The 22,125-nt window shown below is 37.5% G+C and overlaps 1 protein-coding gene across 2 annotated transcripts in view; it reads left to right on the top strand.

Annotated features, from left to right (window-relative positions):
• Nucleotides 1–1,116: 1,116 nt before the first annotated feature.
• thsd7ba (thrombospondin, type I, domain containing 7Ba) overlaps nucleotides 1,117–22,125 on the top strand; it is a 204,534-nt gene continuing 183,525 nt past the window's right edge. For both annotated transcript variants that reach the window (XM_032567890.1, XM_032567891.1), the window contains exon 1: nucleotides 1,117–1,363. The gene's annotated coding sequence lies outside the window, so the exon portion shown is untranslated. The remainder of the gene's footprint in view (nucleotides 1,364–22,125) is intronic.

A 22,125-nucleotide genomic window follows, 5' to 3' on the forward strand; every position in this document is an offset into this window, starting at 1 on the left:
ATTTATGTAAATAATCTATGTTAGCATACTCAGTTTGTTCATAGTGTGGGTTGACTCACTCTGTTTAAAAATGAACAGAAATGAAATCTTGTAATTCATTGTAGTGTTTCTTTTAAGTCCATTTTAATTTGACTTTTTTATAAAATTACTAAAACGGATTAACTTTTTAATGCGTTTTGCAATATACAAAGATGTCATGCTGCTCACTTGCATCATAACTATTGACTACATGTATGATTTTTATTTTGTCTTACATAAGAAACACATTGTTCTCCAGAATATCTTTCAATAATAGTCGATGTGTGAGTAGGCGACATATTACTCATAATTACTGATTTTATTCAGTGATGCCACTTGAAACAATAAATTGATTTATACCAGGTTATTTATCAAATTTTGCCTCCCACACGTTTGAGACAGCAGCCAAACACTGATGATGGGTGAGGCTAAGCAATTTACCTTACACCTAATAGGTGGTCAGAAGTTCATGGAACTTGGAAGTAAACAAATAAAGAGACAGAATAATTCAACATAGTATCATCAAAGATAATTACATGGCCTTTTGAAAGAAAAATTAATACCCCGCCCCCACACTCACCTTTTGTCAAAACTGAATTTCATTATCATCTATAGTGGCTAAAAATGTTCTGTATTGGTTAAAAATTCTCTGTAGACATTTTCTTGGTTTGCAATCTTTTGGAAAATGCTGGAAATATCTAATAAAACAAGACAAAATTGGAGGGGGAAGCAATTTTTAGCTGAAACACAACTACACTTTCTCCAACAATAGTGGAAAATGACAATGCCCCTATGGAGGACCCCCTCAGAGAATAAAAAGATGTCACCATGTCAAAAAGCTGAAAGAGGAAAGTGAGGACAATGGCTTGACGGAGACTTTCTTTTTAGACTGTGCAGAAGAAGAGGTAAAAAGAAAAACAGGATTGTGAGTTTGTGCATGCATTTGCATATGTATATGCTGTAGGAAATGAGGAGTGGGTGTGCTCTCTTGGAGACAGAGGGGATGGCTTATTAGGAAATCATACCTCTTAGCCAATGGTTTTAAAGAGGGAGGCAGATGTCATTTGCCTGAGCTGCAACACCTCCCAGAGCCAGCACATCCCCTTCAGAGTGTCGGTGCGCTGTGTGAGAGCACTGCTATCACTGCTCCCTCCACTCAGTCTGCGCTCCTCTCTTGTTGTCCACGGGCTCTCTCTTGCCGTCTCTCAGATTTTTCTCGCCTCATCTTTTTTTTGCTGTCCACCTCCACCCCTCCTGCTCCTCTTTTCTCCTTCTGTGATTCTGCCCCACAGGGAGAGAGATAGGATCTGTTACACACCGCAGCTGTTACACATCAAGAGCACAGGTAAGTCTCTCTTGTGTTATTTGTACACTTCAAATTGGGGGGCTGTAACACTGGAAAACAAACACAAGTAACCTTGATTGCTTGCTTTCCACTGTGCACAAATTGATTTCTCCACATTTGTAGTTTCTCCTCGCTCAGTTTTTTTTTTTTTTTTTGCAGTGATGAATTTGAAGTGCAGCTCTGACTGTTTTAAAGCAGAGCAGTGGGTGCTAACTTGTTTCATACGTTTGTTGCACTTATATCAGATTTTTATAAGCACTCTCTCATTTCTGCAAAGTTTATGCACTAGCAGCTAGGAAGAATTAGGCTTAAATTGCAAGGTTGTTACTGAGACATGCTTTGGAGGCTCTAGTCTTAATTTTTTTTAAAAAAGGAGACACTGTAGAATATTGTAATTTAGGAAAGATAAATAGAGGTAAGCAGATGTGCTTTGTTTCTGTGGTCAAGGCTGGTGGCAGAAAGTAAGTGAAGAGTTGCACCATGAGCTTGAGCTCAAGTGTTCACACATCAGAAGGGGACAAGCGGACTCTCTATTGATCCGAAGATGGCATGCTCCCAGAAGTAAGCTGAGGGGAAATCCAGAGAGACTGATGGAAGATATTTATCTTGGCTCTCTCTCTTTCTCGCCTTCTCTCTCTCTCTACATACAGCATATATAACAATTTTTTTTTTTAAAGTCTATATTTTTATTGTATTACATAAACTATTTGTAAGATTTTTTCCAAATTTTAATTAAATTATCAGCATTTTGCATATTATTTACAGAAAATAATGGGACTCTGAGCATTTTTTTTTCCATTTACTGATTCTCCTGTTTGGAGTTGCTCCTCTGCTTCTTTACTTGGTGCTCAGAATTTGTTTATATTTCTTTTTTTTTCCTTTAAATCCCCTGTGTTCACTTAGCTTGTTTTTATCCTCTGCCATGTTTATATAGCTTTACTCAGTTCGTGGTCCCCCCTCAGCTGTAGCAGATTCCCTTAATTGGACTCACCCGTTCATTGTTCCACAGTCCAATCCTCCCAGTGTATAAGATGTCTTTATCATTCACTCCTTGCTGGATTCTTCGGTTGTCATCTCCATGTTTCTGTGCTCTTGGACCCTTGCATGTCCTTTGAATGGCATGGGTCTGTATTTCCTTTTGTTAAATTACACTTTTCCTGCTACAAAAGGGTCCTACACAACTCCAATATACAGCCATGTTTTTAAACTTTAAAAAACACAAAAACGTTCATTTTCAGACAACACTATGTAGTTTAAACTTCAAAATTCAGAAATCTGTACTTCAATAAGTAACTGTTTTTTCAGTCACAGCTCTCATGGATTGTGGCATATTCTCATCCAGACTTTGACATTGTTGTTGGGTTCAGGTGAATAACCCTTTAATTTTCACCATTAATGTTTACATCTACAACTATTTTATAGTGCATAGGGTAAATCTAAGGTACCAATGCAGATTATTTGCTAAACTGCTATTACGTATTCATTACTCACTTCAAACTACAAGCTTTCTATTTCTTCCCTCATTTCTAGAAATTAGCGATGAGTCTCATGACCAAATTATGCATCTCCTTTAACTGTTTAATAAACAAATAGGACAATGTAAATTCACATTTGCAATTCAACAGCAAGCACATTACTGTCACTTGGATCATGTCTCTTGGTGGCTTTGACTATTTTACAGAGACGCTTTGCAAGATGGCTTTTACTACAGTGATTGATGTTTAATTATTGCACAGTTGAAAGGTGGTCCAGGCTGATAAGTAATCTCTGGAGTTCATCTTTAGCTAATATTTTTCTCAAGGACCAATGCCCCACTGGCTGTGGTCTGTGGTGTAAGAATAATCATCACGCTGATGAATTTAAATGAAATCTGAAAATAGCTCTGAGCAAAAGTTGCGTTAGGTCTCATAAGTAATACAGCGGTGTGCTTATATTTCATTCATGACATAGTTTGCTGCACTCTCTTGGGCTGCGGAGAGAAATGAGAGAAATAGCTTTGTGATGTGAAAAGACACTGGTTGTTGAGGTGAGAGAACATCCAGACTCACTGCAGTGGAAACACTAACAGCAAGAGCTGAAACAGCACTTTAATGGTGAGGATCCACACAGAAAACTTTCTCATTTTACCTGACAGGCGACAGTCCATAGAGTCGCGGGATTTATGTCACTCGGTGGGTGTTGCATCCCACTCTGCACGCAGCTCTGAGACTAAGGAACAGTCACTGGACGCCTAGTAACGACACATTCTTTACTTTGAGCTGCAAAATAACATCAGGGAAGATAAGTGTTGCTTTCTTCATGCTTTGTGGCGTATGCACCGTCAGAGACGCCGTGCACAATGTCTCCATATAAGACAAAGCCTGATCTTATCCATAGCAATAAAAGAAGCTGCTTTAGCGACTTGCCTGACAGGCTCTGTCATTAACCCACCACTCAGTCGGAGACCTGCAAAAATATCTGCAATTTGAGGAAATTAGAGCCCGAGAAATGGGAGACCTGGTGCCTTTTCAGTCCACTGAGGCTTCTGTGCTGACAGCTACACTCCGTCTTTTTTCTCTCCCTTTCCCTCCGCCCGGCTGTGAGCTGCCCCAGGTGTGACAGGCAGCCGGAGTAATGGGGGACATTTGACAGATGCATATTTCCAGCCTTGAAAGGTTCGTATAAAGAAGATAGACGGCACGGATTCAGACCGAGGTTGGGACAAACTGTTGGGCTGTAAATCACCTCAATGAGTGTGCCACCTTCTCCTTCAATTGATCCGTCACGTGACTCCCGTGATCCCTCCAACTTGCTAATTGCAACCCAACCTGATTATTGATTGAAATATGAGGGCAGTATATTGGATGCCATGTTATGCTCCATTCAGCAGCTGGTCAAGTTCTACCCAGCATGACCTGGGAGTGTGCGTAATCAGTACTAGGACTTCAAGAAATTAATATTTTTTTAGTGAGAACAATGCCTTTTGTGGAATATGTATGCATCTTACTGTGTGTTAAAGTTATATTGAAGACTTATTGATGTGATTAATCTTTTAAAAGGTTATCTGGGCACATAACCTCAAGCCAAAGCAAAAGGATTACATTACAGTTTGTACAGTAGGGTGCAGTATTTCTTGGCAAATAGACTCTGCCAGACTGTTCAGGAAAAGACAGTAGACAAATGAACTTTTCCATTTATTATAATCTCTTTTGCATGATGTCTGATTCATGCAGATATCATCTAAAATGTCTGCATGAATTTAAAGCTTGTTAAGTATTATGGTGCTCAGATGTTTATATGTGAATAAAAGGGGTTTTCCTGTTTAGCAGGTGAAATGTTCTCAGCTTAGTTAAATGGAAATAAACCACATGTACCTTATGATTCACTTTTGAGCATGCCGCCCTGTTTTTCTTAGAATAAAAGCATAATGTGACAAGTTAACATCCTTTCACAACTCTTCAAAAACATGGCCAGTCCAGGAAGTTCTGAAAACAGCTGTTCAACTTATTTGACCATATCTACATGTACAACACCAAATAAAATTTAAAGACATGTACTTGTAGCTAATAAGACTGGATGTAGATATGGTTTTCTTCTGATCAAGCATAGTGAGGAGGATGGTAACCGGTATTTTGGAGCTCTCAAAGAAGTATCTTAAGAATTTAATTTTTTAAGTTACAGATTGCGATCGCTTTGCCAATTGGTACCCACGTTTTGTAGCAAACCATTGCTGTTGGGACTGAGAGCCGGCGAAGTTGATCCCAGACAGTGTTTGACTGCGGTTCTCTGTGTCTGACTTCTCTCTTCTGCAGAAGAGTAACTTGTGCTCTTGGTTGATTCCTTGCAGGTTGGGAGCCAAAATAGACCCAACAATTGCCACAACTTCTCTTGAGTATTTTGATAGAAAACCAAGATAAATAAAATGCTCAAATTCCATTTATGATTTGTTTAATGTTAAATTATCTTCTGGAGATTTTTTTTTTTTCACTTTTAGATAAATATGGTTTTAATTTGGACAATCAGACCCTCTATAATACGGGAGATTTGGATTTATGACAAAACCAAATTAACATCGTTTGACTTTCTGTAGGTAGATTTTAAGTACTAGTCACATAATTGGTTTTTGGAAACATGTACAAAATGTCCCAAAGGTGGTGATGAACTGACGATACTAACCGTCCTGTAGAGGATGGCTTATTTTCTTGCTGAACAAAGACAGGTACGACAAGACCACAACTACAATATTGAGAAACGCTGAGGGGTAACAATGTGCTGCACCCTTCAATTATTCATTTAAAGTCATGTCTGTTATGAAGTGTTATGATTTTACAAAATAATTCTAACTTGAAATAGAAAGTCAGTTCCTCAACTTTGTTTTCAATTCTATTATTGCAATGTGTGCAAAAGAGGTAGCTTTTCAGATTTGACAAGCTTAACAAGTGATTTATGAAACTACATAAATTTACAACTAAATTGCTAAAATAGGTAGAATAAAACATAACATAAAAAGTAGTAATAATGTAAAAAGTGCAAAACCGTTTAGCACTCTATGATAAACTCATTTTCAGCTTACATAGATTTTATTTTGCCTTTGGCATTCAGCAGCAGTATCACAATATTTGCAGTCTAATTTATGCAGTATCACTGGATCAATCATCAGCAGATTTTCCGATTACAACTTTCCTGGAATCAATCTTTGCATTATTGAAATGAGAAAAGTTTTTGTAGGCATTTCAAAGAACACTCAATCTTTAGATTTTAGTGACAGTTTGTGTGATTTGAAAGCAGTTGCTGCCTGATTCGTCATGAACTGTTGGCAGGTGTTCTTGCCAACAGAAAATAAAGTTTAAATAAAGTTTCTAACCACCTCCTTTGTTTACACAACATCTTAGATGTTAAATGAAAGAAAAAAATGACTAAGGGATAAATGCTGATTCTTTGCACGTTTAATAGTAGGAGCTTTCATATTTTTATTCCGACTGAATCCTCTGAAAGTACAAAACAAATAGGAAGCAATTTGTCAATGACATTTCTCTTCCAAAATGATGAGTTGCAAATGATAAGCTACTCAAAGCATTCCATATGGTAAATATGTTTGTCAAAGCATAATAAATGGATAAAAACACATCTTGGCAAGTGGAATGTCAAACAATTTCTCTTATAATTGCCTATGATGTGTTTGTCAGGTCGTCCAATTTCGTATGGCTTCCTAAATGTTTGTGCAAACGACAGATTTAGTTGAAACACTTGTTGCATTTTTGTGAAGCTAAATAGTTTTGAAGTTCAAAATAATCCGTTTTTTTAGCTTCTTAATTCTTATTTATAAGCTTCTTTGGTCAAAATTATATGCCAGGCGATGTAATTATTGGGCTCTTTGTCCAATGAGTACAGCTGAGACAAAAAAAAGTGCTTAGATATAAAAATGGGATGTTATGTTTCTCATTTACGTTTTTATTAAGAGTTTGGATTAATATTCCCCATCTGTTCAATGCATCAAATTTCAAACTCACTTTTAGCTTCTGGACTTGAATTCCTAGTTCAAAAGCTAAAACGTTGGTTTCACATCAATACTAAACCAGTTTGTCAACTGTGGAAAGGGAACTGGAATCCTGCTGGATGTGCTCATGGTGCTGGTAGCTAACTTCCTTTTTTGCAGATGATGAAAATTTTTGAAAAAAAAAATTAAGTCCCTCAGCAGTTAACCTTTTCATAGCAAACAATCTTTATGGTGTGCTTAATGATCTATGGACACTGGGGGATTGGGGACAATGGAGCTTCTTCTCAATAATATGACATGTATAATATATATTAAAAGGATTATTCCATTGTACATGTACAGTGGAATAGTCCACTGTATGTGTGTGTAAGGCACTATGTGCTTCCATAACCCTCTAAATTTATTAAAGTTTGTTAAAGTTAAATAAGAAACATTTTAAGCTCCTTCAATACTACACATTCATTCTTTCATCAATTTAAAAGCCATATATCATCTATTAAATTCATAAGTTATGTCAAATTAGCAGCAATAAGCCATGCATTTTTCTAGCAAAGATCTGTCCAAAAACAATGATATTTTCAAACTATAAGCTACTAAAGTTGCAGTAATTAACATTCCACATACCAGTCTGCTTGTTTCCACAAAAGTTATTGGCAACTTATCAGGTGAGTCATCTTTTTGTATCTGTGACTAATACATGACTACCATAATAATATTCCTCTAATCACTGCCTGTTAGATCTCTGTATAAATCCTCATTGCTTTCTGAATTACCGTCACAGGAGTTGTAGTTAAGAGGTTTCTGAAAAGCACGTCTGACACTCACAAGTATCATCTAAATAATCTTTTATCCACATTCTGGAGCTAAACTTAAACTACAACTTAACTCCATCATGTCTAGATGGCTAAATGGAATAAGTTTTTGTCATTTGGTTAGGTGATTAGCTTTTGAACAGGTTTACACTAAAAAGTGACCAGTGAGTATTCTACATGGTTGCATGATGGCGGGGCTGATAATACCCAGTCACACAAAAACTGGCATCTTTTAAAACATGTCATTCAATGAGGACATTTATCTTCTTTATGTGCACATTCTTAGTTTAAATCTTTTAAGATTGCATCTCAAACTACTTGCAAACTGGCATCATCCCAGAATAAGAACTTCACATATTTTCATTTAAAAAGGTTCAACTAACAAATGAAGACTGTTACCTTCAGGAATATAATTTTCCTCCAGTTAGACTTTTCTTTCTTTAAAAATAGCTTTGGAAACAATGAAAGGTTACACCTGGAACTGAACCAAGGAATGTTTTCATGTTTCATTTCCACTGAGGAAAGATCCTCTCATCACATGGGAATCATACTGTGTAAATACACTGCCTAGAAAGACTCTGAATTACATCACTGCTTTAATATTCAGCTCATCCATCCAGCCTCGCATGGTTTAGGATTAGTGAAATGTTCAGTATAATAGTGCTGGAATAAATCTGTTAATTTTATTAGCAACAGCTCTTTTGATTTTCACATCTATTTGCCCTTGCGGTACTAAAATTTGAGTGAACATCAAGTCCCGCCACACAAATTTTAATGACCGTGGAGCTTAGCACACTAATAATAGTCATCAATGAAAATGTGGTTTTGTTTCAGGCTGAAATCTACTTTAAGAGTCAGCTCACCAAGTGATTAACCATGATAGCAGCGACCTGGGATTGCTTGATCTCATTACCTCTACTTGACACAGGGCAGTAAAACATCCAGCTGACAGCTGAAGAAGGTCAATATTCTCTATAGGGAGCTTCAGTCATGCCCTTTTTAAAGGATTTTTGCTATACTGTTAATTTATCAACAGTACAGTTTGTCAAATTGTTAATTTATCCACGTTTCAAACAGTTTTGAATATTTTTCTATGCCTGCTAGTAGACTGGCAGGGTAATAATAAAGATTTGTGACAAAATATGTTTATATGATGTGAAATTTCTGCACAATGTTATGTAACATTTGGTAAAAGCTGGAGTATTAGACTCAAAATTGTGTTCTTATCCCATTACTGTGAGGAGTTACTAAGGTTTTTTTGGCTGTCTAAAGGAAAGAGGAAGACTCCTCCCATTAAAGCCACTGGCTAGAAGTATTTATGTTGTCAGAAAAATATCTTTTTTCAGTTTACCTTTTTAAGGATCTGAATGAAATAAAATATTAGCAATTGACCAGACATGTAGTGTATAATACTGCTCTGAACAAAACATTATTTAAAACAGATTTATGGATTTGTGGATCATCTATTCAATTAGCCCCCCCCCCCAAAAAAACTCTTCTTGGACTAAGACTAGCTCAAATTGAGACAATTATGAAAAATTCTGTAAAATATTGTTGAAATTGCCTTTTGTCTTGCTCCTGTGGACTCAACACTTATAAGTTTTGTGTTTTTATTATATTTTCTTACACTTGTTTGCCAAAATATTAATTATTAAATTCTACATTATTAAAATTTGTGATAATCACAAATTAATGTTATTTTAGCAGCAGCAGTACTCATTCTTGTCCTTTGTTCTGTTTCAAATGAAAGCAGAAATACGATTAATTTAATTAAGAAACAGCAAAAGACAGTCCAAAGACCAGCTGAAGTAGTTTCAGCTTCGTCCCGTGCAGCTTCCGCTGAGCTGAATCCACTTAGAGAAATTTTCCTCTTTTAGCGTGGCATTATCATCGACATGGTTTGTGGCCATGATTTCACGCTCCTATATCCCGCTTTACGTGGGTATAATGGAGAACAGGATGGAAGCAGTTATTTGGGGAGGAGAATCATAATGCTGAGCTGGGCTATTGCCGCTCCATATCGCAACTCAGAACACAAAACGCTTATTCTTTTTCTAAAGTCTATTAAATTTGCCGACCCCAACACCCCACCAGTTTTCAATTACATTAGCCCCTACCCCACACCCCACTTGGAATACAAATGCAGGAGCTTGAGCAAGGCTTATCTTGAGGGTCTCTGTCAAGTATCCAGCTTATTTGTCCATTTCCAACTCGCCACACAGGTTGTTCTTTGAGTGCTATCCAGCTGTCAGGCAGCTGAAGGAGGCTGTCAAGGAACCTGGTCAACCTCTTGATCGCCCACTGGCCTTTTAGCTCGAATCCCCTGCCTCCATCACCCCTATTATCTTCGGATCACTGGCTGTATTCTCCAAATCATCCTTGCACATAATGGAATTAGTGCAGCAATACAATTCCCTCCTAATGGCCAAACGTGTGTGTTTTTGTCCACCTGCCGTACAGACCTTCTGTCTCAGTTGGCATTTCTTTGGTATTCTCCTGGTGTGTTTGAAGTGTCAGCAGTAATTACGTCTAATGAGAGAAAGGAAAGGAGTTGTTCACCTGAAGCGAACAACATTATCTATAGCGAAAATGTGTTACTGCCATCATGCTGATGAAAACGTACAGCTGCAGTCAATAAAATCTGATGCACTGCCACTTTGATTTTTCAGGGTTGGCAGCAGTATTGAAATTCAAGCTCTTGTTTGTGTCTATTGGATTTAGAAACAGAAAACATCACACATAAAGGGATGTCACAAGTATTGACCTGCAGGTGAAAAGGTATGTGACTCAGGACTTAGTGATGTGTACTTGGGGGGTGAGAGGTCAGAGTGATATCCGTGGAGCTGCTTTATGGTGGTTTTCTACGAAAAGCAGCCGTCTTCCAGGAAAGACATCCAAACTAGATTAGCAAATGTCAAAAATAAATCTTAATGGATTCATAGAATATGCCGTTAATACTTTAGCATTATGTGTAATGGCTTTCACATTATGTGGTGAGCCAGAAGGGTTTAGATAAGTGTTTGCCGCACAGTTAAGCTTTCTGTTGCCTTTTTTGCAGACCACCAACTATGAAATCAATGGAATGCCCAATTCAATCATGCGAGAGGCGTAAATATGTGGAACAATAGGCAGTACAATCTATTAGTGGTTAGCACAGTTGGCTTACAGCAGTAAGGTCCTGAGTTCAAACTGGGCACAGTTTGACCAGCATTTGACAAGCAGCTATTTAGGGAGCATCTAGCATCGAGTCTTCTGAAACCCTGAACATATGAAAAATAAATAAATGAGTTGACAATCTACTATCAGAAACCAGGAACAGTTTAGAAACTGTATTGTATTGGTCAAGGGGAAAAAAACTATAGAGGAATTGGTCCAAACTACATATATAGGTGCTTTGTAAGAGGTTCAATACACTTTTGTTGCAATGGAGCCCATATTCACCAAAATCATTTAAATGGGAGAAAACATTGGTTCAGGACATTGCAAACTGAGGACGAACCAGCTGATTGGTCAAAATGTGTGTGGGTGTTTTTATTTTAGCCCATAAATAAAGCGTCTCAACACTGATGTTCAGCTGCCCTGATGGCCAATTTGCCACTGAAACGTCAGACTGGGTTAGTCTAAAATTTTGTACACTGAGGACATATGAGCGGCCCCTCCCAATTTGAAAAAATAAAGAAAGAAAGAGGATAAGGTTAAATTAGCCAACGTGCCAAAAGGAAAAGAGAAAGAGACAAGTGGGGCTGAAAAACTTGGGGGGAGGGGAGGGAAACCAAAACTATACCAAGCAGCATGACTACAGCATTTTACCTACAAGGCTCTAACATCCCATTCCAGACTTGGCACACAGATAGTGTGACTGTATTTTTGGATGTGTTCAGGGTACAGACGACATACAAGGAAACCTATCAGCAATGCTACACCATGGGTGCATAAATAATTAACGTGCTTGATAAATTAAAATAAATCCTTATGTCGATGCTGAGGGTCAGGAGAAGGAGAGTGGTGAAGGAACCACAAAAAAAGTACAGATGCAGAAATCAGATTAGGTTGGCATTACATCTTTCCCTAATATCATATTAACCTCTTAAGATCAAAGGGTTGTAGTTCAAACCTCGGCTTTATGAAATCTGAAAACAATCTAAAAAATTAATTTCCTTTCATGAAGAAATAGGTCAGTATCATTGGGGGTTGTTTTTTGTTCCTTAAAATGTGCTTTTATTCTTGCAAGCTGCTTATTGAACCTTGTTGAGTTAACCTTTGTTGACCAATTTTTATTTTATAATTCTAAACGGGAGGCTAAGTAGAAATATATATATATTTTTAAGCTTGAAATCATGATATAATGTTATTTCGTCATCAAAAACATACCCAGACTGGTGCTTTGATTCTTTCATGCATGTTTTAGGACAAGGGAAATTACCATCCCATTACCAAACATTGTGTTGGTGCATCTTCATATAAACAGACTGAAGAGATGATGTGACGGAGGAACCATCACAGAGCTGGGACTTAATTAGAGAGTCCGTGTCAGCATGCGTGCACGCCCGCACACACACACACAAATACGTACACAATCGCTAACTTACTTTTTGTTGCAGCTTAAACTGATGCGGTTCATCGTGGGTGCACACGCGGTGTTCCTGCTTCAGTTAACATTCATCCTAACCTGTTATTTTCAGCATCAAACATTTTCCCGGTTTATTTTCAAGTAGGGTTGTTTCCGGATTGTGGTGTGCCGGGAGGGAGTCACATGATGTCATCAGATTCTTACCTTAACCTCAACATTTCCAAATACTGTTTGTTTTATGACAAAGTGGGAAAAAAAGAAATAAAGAATATAACAGAGTAATACCACCTTTCATCTTTCATGCAATCTGATGATCTCTTGTTCTCTCTTTTAAAGTAGTATCATTTGAATACCTTCTTCCACATTTCCTATTTCCTCTGCTTTATTTTCTAATACCTTTGTGAACATAGCTAATGGTATTCGTTCCTCCCATAGCAACAACTTTTCAACCAAAATGTGTGAGTATTTAGTGTTCCTTAGTAAAGGCTAGTAAAGATGAAAATTGTCTGACTGTGGTCACCATCTCCTGTGAAGATCACATTAAGGTGTGTTATCTTTCAGGGAGCACTACAATCTATTTACCATTTTCTAGAGTTCTTTCCCTCCAGCCAAGTCTGAGAAGTCAGACATTTCAGTCTCGCAAAGCATGACATTTTGACATGGAAGATGTGCAGGAATGTTGAATTTTTCACCGAAAGGAGCATGTTGATGGCATTAAGCAAGAGGGTTAATGTTTTATTTTTTTAAAAGCTACTGTGGAAGTAAGGTTTCTGTTCTAATTAATCATTCACAGTAAAATACAATCCACATATTCTCATATGCAACTAAGTGTATGCACAACCTCACACTTACGTATACTGAATTTAACAACCCTTACATTTTCTGACTATGAAAACACCTTTTGTATGTAGCACAAGGTGATAATCAGAAAATGGTTTTGAAAAAATATAAAGGTACTGTTATAACTTCATAACAGTAAAGTTATAAAGGCTCTTATATAAGTAAAATATGGCAATTTGTTCTGTCCCCTGTTCTATTAATATTTTGTTGCACTTTGTCTCCATTAACCTTGTCTGTGTCTTTATACATGAATTGTACATTAGTTTATATCTAACTGGGCTTAAAAACAGCAACTCCCAACTCCAAGCTGCTCAACTTTGATCCTCCAGGATGGAAAAAGACTCCTGCATACGTGTAGAAACGTCTTCAGAAAAAACTGAGCAAAAGTCTGGTTGCCTTCGATTTAAACCTGTTATAACCTTATATGAATATAAAAGCATGTCATATTTTTTTCTAACAATCCTTCATTTTAAGAAGTGCAGGATAGAAGTTTACAAATTAATTAAAACCCTAAAAATATTAATTCACTTAATGATTAATTTTAACTATGGTGAAAGGGTCACACAACATGTAACTTCAATAATTTTTAAAAACAGCAGTTGGAATACACCACTACCATTGGCAGTGAAAGAGACCCTCAAGAGGAGCACTAAATGTTTGGCATTTTGTTCAGTGTTCTCAAATTTAAGCCTTCCAAAACCACGTTTAAATTATTCTGCCTGAAAACCCAGTCTTTTGCACGTTTCAGTCATCCAATGGCCACTGTCACATCTGAAATTGGTCACGATCTTTAAGAAAAACTCAGCAACCGCCCAGATTCGAGCAGATCATAAACTGAATATGCTAAAACTTCAGGAACACTGTCCACAGCACTGATCATAAACGTAGACTGAGAGGGAGTAAACTACCAAAGAAAAACTGCTAAAAATGTCTTTGGGAGGTATGTTTTATGGTCATATGGCACAGTTAATGAGCTACCAGCATCCAACTGTAGATAGGAAGGCAACACGGCAGAATGACGTGGAGAGCTACAGAGAAACAAAAGAAAAACACAAATCAGGTGGCGAGGAAATGTATAGAACAGGCTTTAGAGAGAAAACCTGGAACAAACAGGAAGATGTGACAAAGGAAAGACTAAGAGGGAGTAATATATAGTGGAGTAGTGATTACTGGCATGTGACTAACACACACACGTGAGTGAGAGAGAGTATTGAGGGCAGCAATATCTATTTTAAATGCTTTGAAGTCTTGTAAAATCCTCATTTTCCGGTTTAGCAATTTTGATATTTAAACAATATAAAATCCTCTTTAATCTGCTGGCGAAACTGATGAGAAACTACAGATTTCTTTAAAAAGCAAAAACAGTGAAGACTGAGGATTTTATAGTTCTTAAGCAAAGTCTTCGCCACCTGACTGACAAACAAAATTAAAACACGCAGAATGTGGTGGTCGAGTTCATTGTTTAGTGTGCTGTGAAATACTGAGACTCTCAAAATGCAAATAAATCGGTTATTGTGACATTCTGTCAAAGTAGAAATCAGGTCTTGCTTTGAAGACACTGAAATAATGCCTCCTGAGAAGCCTCGTATAGAGAGTTAACTCAGAATCAGATTAACATCCTCCCATCCTTTGAAGAGCATGATGCTTTTATTTACTACCACTTTCTGTTTATTGCTGTTTTGGCCCTGTAAGGATGTGCGGATGAGCTGCCGTAAGGATCAATGTTTATCGATCATTTTTCACCCTCATGCCTTGACACCCAGAGCACAAGAATCAGTCTTTTTTGTGATGGCCTTTTGCTCTCCACAGTGGGTGAGAGTTTTAAAAGGCTGCCTGCTGATGTGACTCACGTTTTACAAGAGTAGAGCCTGTGATGCTTCGTTATTACACTACCATCGAACCAGCAACAGCAGCTCCTGAGTTGGATTTTCTCTACCCTCATCTTCAGAGCCACTGTATACAGTTTTCCTTCTCTTCTGCATTTAATTAGGACAGGCTGTGTTTCTCTAAACAAACAATGAGATAATGAGTGGCGCTGGCGGGTTCTGTTATGATGGCTGCCTCCTGGCCAAGCACCAGAGCCTTGAAGTGGGAATCACTCCTTAAGTAAAATGTAATACAGCTAAGAGTGCCAGGTCCTGTATCAGCAAATTGGTTATGGATATTAACTTATAGATGTGTAGGTACTTTGTGTTGCCTGGTCCTTCAACTGTTAAATACTTCCCCAAGACTCTCTACATTAAATAAATGCTGCCAAAAAACTAAAATATAAGGTCTGGCAATGCACCACTCCCATGTTAATGAATTTTACCAATTATTTTCTACTTTTGATTCAAGAAATGGCTGAAAGTTTTTTTTTGTTACCTGTTGGACATTTTTCTTTTTAATTTCATCACAGATAAAACACAAAAAAACACATGCAGTAATTTTGACTTATTTTTTATTTATTTTTGCTTGAGACACCATTGGGCAGCAGTTTTTAGAGAAGAATTATGTTCTATTGTATGTCAGTCAGTGAATGAATCTTTAAAAAAAAAAACAGCCCATGTCAAAGAATTATTTAACTTCATATGAAGCCAAATCCTAATTTATTGTGTCAGCAATCTGCAGACTGTCACAGCCAACCTCTGTAACTCATATGGAGATGTGAGGATTAGACTCTCTCTCAGATATGGAGCCCTGTGGATTCTTCCTCAAATAGCTGTGTACTCCCTGGAGCAAGTCTTTTCAAAGGTTCATAAATCCTTTATTTTTTCAATCCAATATTTAGATAACTCTGACAGACATTTGAAAACTAAACTGTTCTGGTCTCCCGGAAATTCAGTGCATATAATTCTCTCTGTAGCACACAGAAGAAAACCTTTTCAAACAGGGATCAGTGCTGCCCCTTTAGATAGAGCGCCTTGCAAAAAGGAACTTTCTACCTTTTTATGTCACAGTGTATTTTATTTGGATTTTTGTGGCAGAAAAAAAAAGCAATTCACGTTTATGGTCTAAAAGGAAGGGGATACACAGTTTTCAAAGACTGACAAATGAAATCTAAAGTGTGCTGGGTATTTGTTTACAGCCTCCCTGAGTCAATGCCCATTTATGGTGCTATCGCAGCTGCAAGTTTTTTGGGGTATGTTTCTACCAGCTCTGCACATATAAAGACTGACATTTTTCCCCTTTTTCTTTGCAAAACTAGTCTAACTCAGTCAGGTTGGAGTCAAGTGAAGTGATTTTGTCGTCTCCAAAGTGAAGTTACCTATTACGCGAAGAAATCCCTGTTCTTTAAGTAAGATTGGAGATCATCTGTGATAATAAATTTATAAGTCTCTCCACAAATCCTGAACTGGTTAGATCTGGGCTTTTTTTAACAGATCAATCTGACCCACAGAGCCACAACTCCAGTGTAAGTGGAGCTGCACTCCATGGGTTCAGTGTGTACCCATTAAATTAATGGCTGAAAGACCAACTCAGAATGATTTTATGTTCTTCATAGGACCAGGCAATAAACCATTAATTTGACGCAGTCGTGTTTAACCGTTTGAGCATTTTAACCATGAAGACACCTTATCCTCAAGACTGGGGAAGGGCAACCCTGATTGAAAAATTTATTTTATAGCTCAGGCTATATATTTAGGGTCAGAGCCTTGCTGACTGATCAGCTTTCCCGTCTGATGAAAAACTGGTCCCTATAAGTTTTTTTTTGAAAGCTACAAATCTGGCCTTTGTGGATTGCTCAAAAAAGTTTTCCTGTACTCCAGACTTTCCCTCCTGAGCTGTGTGTCTTTGCATCCCAAGAGTTATAATTTGCCTTCTTTCTGCTTATCTGAATAATGCTTGGCTGTCCTGGCACATCAGTCTAGACCAGTCTTTCTCACCACCAGTGGTCCAGGGACCACACTTTGAGAAAGACGGCTCTAGATGGATATTCATGTCTTGGTAGATTTGTGTGCATTGATCAGAGCTCTGTGAAATGTTCCAAACTAGGATTATTATTTTACAATCAAACTTTTAACGATTCTACCACTTTATCACTGACTCTTTTGTAGTGTTCCTTGTTGTTCTTGATTCTGGATGTCCATTAAAGTTTGCTAACAGAAGTCTGAAGCCTTCACAGAACAGCCTTATTATTACTGAAATCATAATAAACACATATGGACTCTACTTACCAATTAAGTGAACAAAAATATAATCACACCATCATGATTAATATAACTTTTCTTATCTCATTCAACAACAATAGGAGATGCTGAGTTTAATATATATATATATATATATATATATATATATATACAGTATATATAGTCTTGTTACATGCCATCACTCGAAATGTTGTCTTCAAACCCATTTGGTTTGTCATTTGGTTTACACAGTATTTTGTCTTATCTGTCGATTATGCTTGGATTGATTATGATTATTTTTAATGCAACAAATGTAGCAAGTGTAGAGATAATACTAGTGGCATCAATCAGGAAGCTGCTTACGCTCTACAAACAGAGAAAGGAGGGCTTCTCACCTGTCGATTTCCTGATGTGTTCATGAGTACAAACCATGTGCTCAAATTTCATAGCTGATAGTCTTCCATACTGCCTGATAATTTGTCAGAAGTAGTCGATATTTTGCTTTTACTCCAGTCATTGTATCACTAATTAATCATTTTTGGGTGATAAATAAGCCCTTTACTGTTATGAGGTTGATCTTTATGTTTCAGCAGCGCTCATCTTGTCCAGCTCTACCACAGAGCCACTCAACCTGTGAAGTTGTGAGATGTCAAAGACCTAGTGGTGAATCGTTTGTTTTATTCTCCACGCTGCAACCAACATTAATCTGAACCTAACCATCTTTACAAATGGTTGCTGCTGATTTCATCACCCGCTGAAGCAGCAGGTTGGAATTTAGCCAAATAATTACCATGTGTATGACGGCAACCATCTCCAGTACAGAAGCACCAGGGATTCCAGCTGCTGGAAGGGTGACCCTTTTCTTTGATGTGAACGTGGTTGTTCTGTTAGAGAAGAAGTTTTTATTTCAAGTGGGTATATGGAGTTACTCTTTCAGCACTGAAGTACTCTTAGTGGACTAAAGATGTCATGGTTGTGTCAGCCTACTGCTCCCTCAAGTCACAATCACCTCCACTGCTGCAATCACTGTGATTTCACTCATCTCTGATCTGCTCTGTCATCAAAAGAGAGGAGTTAAAGTGGCCAGATGACTTCAACACTGGAGTTAAAGTCAACTTGCTACTTTTAAAATGTTGTAGTGCCTTGTTTTGCCAGTAGGTGAGATCAGAATTTCAAAAGACAATCCAGAGCGTAGCCAAAGCAATGCTGAGTCAAATATTGAAATTCAGACAAATATTCTTAACTAACTATAGTTTTGCTTTGGAGACTGTTCATAATCTTTCTCTCAATCCAAAACCTCTACAATACCTTCAACTTCCATTTGAAGTTTAATAGAAAGAAGCAAGACACAGTAAGTAAAACCATAATACTGCTCCACTGTTATTTCCAGCTCAAAATCAGAGGAACCGCATGGGTAAGCATCCCTCTACATAATTGTTTTTAACAATATTTGGCTGTTGTGCAACAGTGATACCATTGTTACAAAGAACATAAGATAGTCATTGTTGTTGTTGCTGTTGTTAATTTTCTTGCCGAGTGCTTTTACACGGACGTGCCGTCCGGTTAAACTGTAAATAAAGTAAGAAAAAACAAAACATCAATACTTAGTATTGCAGAATTCAATCAACACAAACTTAAACATAGATTTATTAGCTAGGCTTGACTAGCCAGTTATAAGGCAGTTTACTCTTAGAACACTTCGTCATATAATAAACATCGGCATTCAACTATCACAGTGCAGCAAACACAGCTAGCATTGGGCTAATTAGCGCTAGCAAATTCAGCAAGCTCACGCTTAGAACAGATAACAAAATGCTAATCTCCCCACAGCTTACAGCATTAATAACTCACCACGTTGGGCAACACTCATGAACGCCAGTAGAATATGATTTTATATGATTTTATTGTAGCTTCAGCTTGTTAGCTTCAGCTAACGGCAGTCTCGCTGTATTACTGGCCTGCCGTAAGTTTCTTCTCTTGTTTCACCTCCCCTCCACTACCAATGCAAAACAACTACAGAGCCCCCTAGCGGAATGGGAGGAGTGAATCCAACAAGCATCAACGTTCTTATGTAACTGTTAGTAATTGTTATTAGTATTTTATTATTCATAAAATTATTAATACAGTTGAAGTTTCTTTTAGTAAAGAAAAAAAGTTGGGACACCACCAGGGACTCCAGAATCAGTAGCCAATAGATGAGTCAGACAGGATCAGTCTCTCATGAAGGAATGGATTCAACCCTGCTTGACAGTAAACACTGCACTACACACACACCAGAACAAGCACAAACAACTTCTGTTTGAAGGGATGATAATTCAGTAACAAAAATAGATCAACCTTACAGCCATAATATTAAGAAAATAACCCCTTTATCAGAACTAGTAAAGAAAATAGCAGGTTTGAAGTCTTAGTGCAATAATTCAAACTCTGCTCTTGGATGCATTCATTTCAACATATGGCAAAAGTAACAGCAACAAGGGGAATAATAGAAAAGAATAATCACACAATATTAAATCCTCAACTCTTCAGAAAGCAGTGGGTATAGTCAGTCAAAAACAACACTCAAATCCAACATGTGAGGTGATCAGTCTCAGCGTTAAAATAGGACACATTGCTCAAACAACTAGATGAGCTCTCTGGGTGAGCTGTTGGTGCAGTGATGGGATTACCATCCAAGAAGAACCTCAAGTTGAATGGACAGAAGCAGTTTCCAGGAAAACTTCTGCAATGCACTGGGCACAGTGGATGTTTCCCCACAGGTCATAGTTCAACCATAAAAAAGAACATGGAGTGGAGGTTTTAAGGTTGTTTCTCCATCCTGCAGGCTAGGCAAGAACAGTTGATGTGGGCATGTCTTCATAGGGGTTTCTCTGTTCAGACCATTTACCTCTGCAGTGTGGTCATATTTGTAAAGTGTGTGATGTCAGCAAGATGGCCTCCAGCACTATGGGTCCAGTTTGATCGGTCTGCTTTGGAATATGGGGTCCAACATGGCGATCCATTCCACACCAATGATTCTTGGTGTGTTTGCATGTGAATGGGAGGTACAAATGCTGCTGACATTTTTTATTTAGCAAAACATTGGTTCAAGTGTTTTTGCAAAAACTCTGTTGAATTTAACTTAACCATACATCCCAGTTTAACCACAATAAGTTCAACTGCATTATGCAGTTGCATATGCATTAAAAGTTTCTAGTCAACAAGGCAGTTTTGTTTCAAATCTTAATAAACATTATTCGTATAGGTAATCTCTGGGTCTTAATGAAGGGTTGAATTCCAAGAGGTAACGTGAAGATAATTATGCATGAAGTGTTCTGCGTCTTCACTGTTTTTATTTGCTTGCTGGTTTGTGTGCCTGTCTGGATGCTCATTACACATCTGCTGTCATTTAAGAAAAATCCATAACCATTCATGCAAACTGTTGACACCAAAATAAAGCTTTACATTTGCTATAATCTCAATTACATCTTTCTCATAAACAAAAACAATGGAGCAATATACTATCATAGCCTTTAAACAAAACAAGGAGTAGGTCAAATGAAGGCCCTCTCGGTTCTTTGCACCCAGTGTGGACTCAAGGCTAAATGTTTTTACACATTAACAAAAAAGTATACACATTTATTTGTGAAGTAGTATGGTTATTTTATCGTTTTTGATAGCATAAATGCTAAATCCTGCACAGGAACAATCTTTTGAGGAGAAAATACCTCTATTTTAGAAATGATTATGAATGTTTGTTTAAGTAACCCAAACCTCTGATTGCATTTACAGAAATCAGGCTCTTTTTGGTGTTTTAACAGATCTTTAATAATCTTTTAGACATTAAAAGAATCTAGTGGATAATAAGACTCTTACATGACATCCCAGCCAGTCAAAGCTATTGTGTGACATTCTGCAAGGAAAAACGGATTTTATGTTACCATAAAGGGAATAAAAGTGAGAGTTGTGTTGCAAGCAATTTGCCTTGCAGGAATGATGAAAATATTTTGATTTATAATGTTTCAAACCATAAGGAAAGAGACAGAGAATTGAGAGACATTACTTGGTTTGATGCTACTTTGATTACTGGTGCTCTTTATTTTTCCACCAGCTCAGTATTTCCTCAGGAACCTCTTTAACTGTAAGCTCGCTTTCTAAATTGAAGGTGAGCGGTAACTAGACGATGACAGATTGAAGCTGTCACCTTCCAAAATATTTGATTGGATTTCGCCACTGTGAGGTCTCTGCTTCTGAGCCTTCCCGGCATTCTCCACAGAGACAAAATGTTCAATAAAGTCCCACTTTCGGCCTTTTCTTTCTCCTCCCTCTCTTATCTGGGAAGTGTGACCAGATAAGTGCCTCATCCAGCAGAGAGGATAGAGCACTCACACTGCGAGTCCATTTGTCATACTGTGTCTTTTTACCCAGGAGTTGATAGAGCAACAATTAGACTGAAGTGTGGGAGGTTAAATAATCTTTTAATTGTTATCAATAGCTAATACAGTCCTGAGGGCTTCCTATCAAAGTGCCTCAATGTCCACTTGTGGCTCAAACTTTTCAATAATCTAGTAGATTTTCTTTTTTTTTTTTTGTGGATGCATTAATTCAGTTGAACAATTTCTGTATTATCAGCGTACTTCTGAATAGATTTTTCTTTGAAGCTGAAAGAAAGATTTAATATTTCATACATCTTAACTGAAATATTAAAACAGAATGCTAAAGAGGATCCTTCAGTGGGACAGCAAGGCAATTCTCTTCACTGAAATGAATTGGGAATATTGAGGCTCAATTGGCGTGTTTTTTGCAGTGTGCAGTGGCTGGATATGTATATTTAGACTGGGTCACTGAGTGTCATGTTATCTTTTCAGATCAGAACACAAATAACATCAAAGAGTGTAGACATTATTAAGCACTCTTTGATCCTCATGTCTCATTTCTTCTTCTAAAAGCTGCTCAAAGACATCACTCATAAAGAG

Source organism: Xiphophorus hellerii, chromosome 7 (assembly GCF_003331165.1).
Source record: "Xiphophorus hellerii strain 12219 chromosome 7, Xiphophorus_hellerii-4.1, whole genome shotgun sequence".
Classification (NCBI taxonomy): Eukaryota; Metazoa; Chordata; class Actinopteri; order Cyprinodontiformes; family Poeciliidae; genus Xiphophorus; species Xiphophorus hellerii.